This window comes from Lagopus leucura, unplaced genomic scaffold (assembly GCF_019238085.1).
Source record: "Lagopus leucura isolate 7727_CA_CO unplaced genomic scaffold, USGS_WTPT01 Super-Scaffold_100001, whole genome shotgun sequence".
NCBI lineage: Eukaryota > Metazoa > Chordata > Aves > Galliformes > Phasianidae > Lagopus > Lagopus leucura.
Window position 1 is genome coordinate 9448493 of NW_024962262.1, and position 6123 is coordinate 9454615.

At 38.3% G+C, this 6123-nt stretch overlaps 1 long non-coding RNA gene across 1 annotated transcript in view; it reads left to right on the forward strand.

Moving 5' to 3' along the window:
• Positions 1-374: 374 nt before the first annotated feature.
• LOC122178163 overlaps positions 375-6123 on the forward strand; it is an 8011-nt gene continuing 2262 nt past the window's right edge. Inside the window, exons 1-3 of the long non-coding RNA XR_006178246.1 lie at positions 375-615; positions 1222-1247; positions 5103-5152. This is a non-coding gene — a long non-coding RNA (uncharacterized LOC122178163). The remainder of the gene's footprint in view (positions 616-1221; positions 1248-5102; positions 5153-6123) is intronic.

Genomic DNA, 6123 nt, shown 5'->3' on the forward strand with positions numbered 1-6123 from the left:
GAAAATAATAATATAATGGATGTCTGATAAATACATTCCAGAAAATGCAGCCAGAGGTGTAATTTCTTCAAATTAATGCATTCTACCTTGTTCCTTGTTGGGAGCGGGGTGCGGGGGGAGGGGGTAGATTTTACACTAAAAGTCATTGTACTAAAATTCCAGGTCATTGAAAAAACATTGTTTTTAAATCTGTTGGTTTCAGTCCCACACATGAACCCCATCAGTCTTATTTTTTTGGTAGGTATAATCAATTTTGAATGTGCATTATGCTGAATAAATTGTATGACGTCTTATGCTTTATAGGAATTTGTATCCATCTACTTTGTTTCATTTTTTTTTTCCTGGTAGAGTGATATGTTAAGCCATCCTAAGGAGAGGAGAAAAGACCAAGAGAAACACCAATGTCTGCAAAGTAAAATTTCGTTATTAAAATAACAGTGAGCCACAATTTTCTGGCAGTAATTGGAGGTATTTGACAGTGGAGCCCGAGAGGGAGAGATTCAGGCATTTGGGAACAGGCCAGAGAAGAGAGCATTTTAAAAAAGAAGTGCTGAAACAAGCTATTACTGAACGTCTGGGTTTCTGTTTGCCCGAATTCTCATTACTTATTAAGAGGTGAGAAGCTTGCAGAGAACTGGGAGAGGTTGTCCTTAAGAAGACAGGAGCCTGAATTTATTTTTAAGACTAACCAGCTAAACAGCCTACTTTTAAATTTAAAAAGCAAAATTTTAGATGTTATTAAGCTTATCTCTGCCACAGCTTTGACAAATTTGTCTGATGGTAATGCTCCAAAGAACATCAAATACAGAAGCTCACAAAAGTTGAAATGTACCTGGAGTTAATATTCTAACTCAGATTCAGATTGAATTTGTCTTCAACACCTAAATACCCAAAAGATAATTCACCCTGCTTCCTATGAATGTACTGGTAATAAAAATCATATCAGTGTTTTATATGCTGCCCTGTAAACACTCTAAGAAACCTGTTATGGTCTTCTAAAAAGAATTTTAAAAAAAATTGTTACAGAAAATATCAACCTTACAGTCTTTTTACGAAACTGAAATTTGAACACAGCTCAAGCCTGTTGACTTATCTATGTCTTTACACCATTGCACCTTCCACTAAAATTAATGAGATTAAATGTTGTGTGTATAGTTAAGAGCATGTATAAAGTCTTCATTATGTCAAAGACGCTTAGTTATTATTATTTCTTTTTTTTAGACTGCTCTGTCACTTTTTGGAAAGAGGTAGGTTTAAACAGGGAATTGTGGGTTTTTTTGTTGTTGTTGTTTGTTTTGTTTTTCTTTTGTACAGAGGTTTAAAACAGATGTATCACAGAATGTTTTAGGTTGGAAGGAACCACTGCAGAACATGTGATCCAGTCCCCGCCCCAGCAGGATTTTGGGCAATGTCCAGGTGGCTCTGGGAGATCCCCAAGGAGGAGGTCCCACAGTGTCTGGGGCAGACTGTGTCAGTACTTCATCACTGCACAGCACAGAAGGGCTCCTTGTGTTCAGAGGGAATGTTCCATTCTCCAGTTTGTGCCAGTTGCCTCTGATCCTGGCACTGGACACCACTAACAGGAGCCTGGCTCCATCCTTCATGTACACTGATAAGATCTGCCCCTGGAAAAACCATACTAAATAGTTCCAACCCTCTCAGCCTCTTCTCATAGAAGAGATGCTCCAGCCTCTTGATAATTTTGGTGGCAAAAATGGATCTGTTGGATCTGCTTCACTATATCCATTTGTCCCTTGTGCTGGGGGACCCAGAAGTGTACATATTATTCCAATTGCGTTCTCACCAGCACTGAGCGGAGGAGGTAAGGATCACCTCCCTCCACCTGCTGACAGTGCTTTGCCTAATTCAGCCCAGGTTACTGTTGACTTCCTTTACCACTGGGGCACACTGCTGACTTTTTGCTCAACTTGGTGCCTACCAAGACACCCAGGTCTTTTACTGCAAAACTATTTTCTGACCAAGAAAGCATAGCTGTGATTTCATACTAGATTTCTTCCTCCCCATGTACAAGAATTTGCATTTCTCCTCATTGACCTTCTTGAGGCTTCTGTCATCCCATCTCTCCAGCCTGTTGAGGTCTGTCTGGATGGCAATATGGCAATATGGAGAGTCAACTCTCCCCAATTTTGGGTCATCTGAAAATGTACTGAGGGTGCACTCTACCCTGCTGTCTAGGTCACTGATGGAAATCAGTGGTAGTGATCCTGTATAATACAGGATTGAATCCATTGTTGATCCCCGTAGAACAGCACTCATTACTGACCTTAAGTTTAATTTTGAACCTCTGACCATCACTCTCTGGGCCTGGCAGTTCACCCAGCTTTTGATCTTCTTTGTCTGATTATCAAGTCCTTTCATCAACAGCTTCTAGATGAAGATATTATGAGAGACAGTCTCAAAGACCTAAGCCTAAGCCTGGGAAGAATCTGGTAAAGAGTGAGTCAAAGAAGATCAGTACCTTCAGTACCTTTTCATTGTTATCAGTAACCAGATCTACCATTTCCTCCAGCAGAAGTCCAACGTCTGGAAATACAGGGCAGCAATCACAGCTATATTGCGGCATGGTTGGTGCCCTGGCTGATCACACCTGGGACAGTCAGGAGAGGAGATGGTTTTTCTCCTCCTTTTCTCTCACCTTTGTTAGAGCACAACTTGGGACATGGCCAAGCAGTGACTGCCTCCTGGTCACACTTTCTTTCCACAAACTTCCAGCCGTGCTGGTCTTCATCTTGCTTGTAGTGGGTGAGGATTCCTGCAAATAGCATTTTGCCACTGGTGAATCACAGGCTCTTTCCTTTTTTTCCCTCCTGTATGTTGGTTTTCCTACACTGTGTGATACGTATCTGTTCATATTTAACTCCTCTGCTTCTGCATGGGAGATCTGCTCACAGGTAGAAGGGATAAAGAACTGTTAATGCCAGAATCCTTTATACTCTGCCATATGCTTTTTGGTTGGTTGGTGGTTTTGTTGTTTTTTTTTGTTTGTTTGTTTTGTTTTGGCCATTCTTTTTGTTTGCTCTTCACTGAATCACAGAATCATAGGAACTAGAATTGATCAACCCTTCTGCTAAGACAGATTCCCTGCAGTAGCCGCACAGGAAAAGTGCCAGGGTTGTTTTGAATATCTCCAGAGAAGGAGACTCCACAACTCTCTGGGCATCTTGTTCCAGTGCTCTGTTACCATCACAGTAAAGAAATTTTTTCTCATGTTTTCTTCCTTTTTTCCCCAGTTGTTGCTGTCTTGTAAAGTTCAGAGCAATTTGCTTTCGCAAGTTCAGGAAGAGGTGACTGGCTGAAAAAAAAAATCATACAGAAACATTGAACTGAAATTACTTTCCTTTATGATAATATTTGAATTGATCCTAATAGAACTACTGCAGAAAAGGGACAATTTTCCTCGCATAAATGCCAGAGTTACTTATAACATTTTCAGTCTGATGATGTACTTAACTTTTCTTGAGGCTCTATTGAATGTGAGAATGTCTGCAAAGAAAGAGATCAGTAAGAACTGACCTTAATGTGTCTACAATGCACTGTAAAAAAATAAAGTGATTTAAGTTACTGCTACCAGAGTTACAGCTATTAGTTTGGGTAATACGCTGGGAATTACTTCTAGTCTCAGGACAAGTAATTTAAAATATCTGAGGAAAGGTTAATGATCCCAGGTAAGGATTCAGCAATGAAAATAAAGAAGAACAGGCAGCTCCTGCAAAAGACATTCTGGAGGCAGGAATAGGTAACAAAGAAGAAAAGAATTTCTGTTGTCAGCAAAATGCTGCAAAGGAGACAAAATTTTACAAATTGGTCAGATGTATTGAGGTGGGAACTCTTCTGGCCTAGAAATTCCTTCTTTCAAACAAAATTCATCAATTTTCCTTAATTAATTAATTGGAATTTATTTATTGTATTTAGAGGGAAATGCACAGTCCTTTCAGCTACTGCTGGTATGAGTCAGTCGCAATGTCTCTAGAGATTCCATTGCTGCATAGTCCCACTGTAGCCCTCCTCTGTAACCAAGACCTTTGCATAAGAGCTGCAGCAGAGCTATTCTTTAACCTTTTCGTAAGGAAATGTTTAAGGAAATGTGCACTGACATCTGGGTAAGTTATACCCTCTCAGCCATCTGTATCAGGGAACTAACAAGTCATTTCCACTGTTACCAACTCATTTCACACTTTTATATACAGATAATTAAATCAAGCACAGGTCTTCAGTCTAAAATCTTTTGGTGTATAATTATGTACCAAAGGAAACGCCCAAAAAAGTGAGACTGTTTTTGAAAAGTTGCAAACATGGATTTGCCAATAATTATGTTTTTAAATCCTTTAGTTCGAAATCTCCAGCTTTTAATGCAAGAATGTGCATATCTTTAGGAAGAGGGCAAATAGAGAGAGAAGAAAAAGGCTTCTAAAAAGCAGCTAGTCCTGTGCGCAGAGGGACTTCCAAAGCTTAATTTCCTGAGGTCTTGTGACCTTTACTTGTCACTTAAGTCAGTGTAAATTCCAAATAAGTCTTTCCTGCTTTTGTGTGAATTCAAACATCTCTTTCCTGGTATCATTGATGTCTAATGGTTGATGTAACTGCTCAGACTTTCATCAGCAAGCTGAAGTCTTTTGCATCTACTCCTGTGTTTATCTCATGAAATGTGAACTCTGTGCTCCACACTACTCTTCACAGTGGCCAAATCTGGCTGAAATTAGTCAACAATTGCAGGAATTATTAGTTGGAGATCAACAGGCATTTACATAGCATGAACCAGAGCCATTGATAGTACGTCTATTAAATGAAAAGCAAAACATTTCATAACAAAGTATTAATGCATATATTCCTTGAGGGAGTTGTTGAAGGTACATGCAGGTCTTCGACAGTTGCTCTTTCACCTCATTATGTTTTCCATTTTGAGTGTTCCTACCTATTTTATCTGTTAGTGCCAGCGTTGTCACCATTATTAGTGAGGATATTGAGAAAATCTGACTCATATAGCCTGCTCTCTATCTTAGTTGTTGTTTCTAACGTGATGTACAAGTTGTGACTCTACTGATGCTGGTGCTTCAAGTTGTTTTCTTTTCCTATTTTTCCAGGAAAGAAGTGGGAATATGAAGAATAAGAGAGAGAAGAAAAACTTTGAAAGGTCAAGAGTATTCTTGAGGACAGGAAAAAAATAATTACTATACATTAAAAAATAGTAATCTACTTTTTTGCTGGAAAAACAATTCTTTTCAAATTTCAATTTGTCAAAAATTACCTGACTTCTAGAACATACAATTCATTAACTCACTCCATACCAGTAAGCTGAACAACTACAACATCTAAAGATTCAGAAAGACCGTGCATCATCTTAGTTTTTGTCAGAGGGGGTATTTCTTTCAAACAACACAGTCAGTTGTTCCATGTAATGTTCTACAAGACTGTTCTTTCACTTTACTTTTAATTCTAACATATCTGCTTTTTATTTAGCATCCAGAGAGAACCTTTGTTCCCTACAACAGGCAACAATCCTGTTGCTATATCTGATGAGAAACTTGTTAAGAGCAAAAAGCAAAGGAAGAGCTGATGGATTTGGAAATTCAGGGCTTTCTGAGAATTAGCAATAGAAGAGCTGCAGATGAAGCCCCTTGTGTAAGGGAAATCAACTGGATAACTGGTGGCTGAGAAAGAAATGAGAGGGGTGAAGAATGAATCAGAAAAGCTAGGAAGAAGTGGTTGAGTTGGTATTAAACTGGTATTTGGAGGATGATATGTCCTCGGATTCAGCTTTAAATTAATACTTGAAAGATTGAGATCAAAGCCAAATATTGATCCAAAGCCAAACATCCGTCTTTGTGAAAGCATGAAGGCTTTAAACAGTATTGCAACAAGCTTCCAAGAAATACTTAATAGAGAATGATGGATAGACTGGCTCAAGTCTGTTTTCACTTTTGCATAAGAGCTGAGAGAAAATGTAATCCCCAGTCTGGTATTCTCTCTTCTCTTTAAATGCATGACATAAATTTAAGCATAAGAAAAAACTAAATTAAGTACATTAAATTCTAAAATAAAAAATGTTGCAGATACATGTTAACAAAAAAAAAAAAAAAAAAAAAAAAAAAAAAAAAAAAAAAA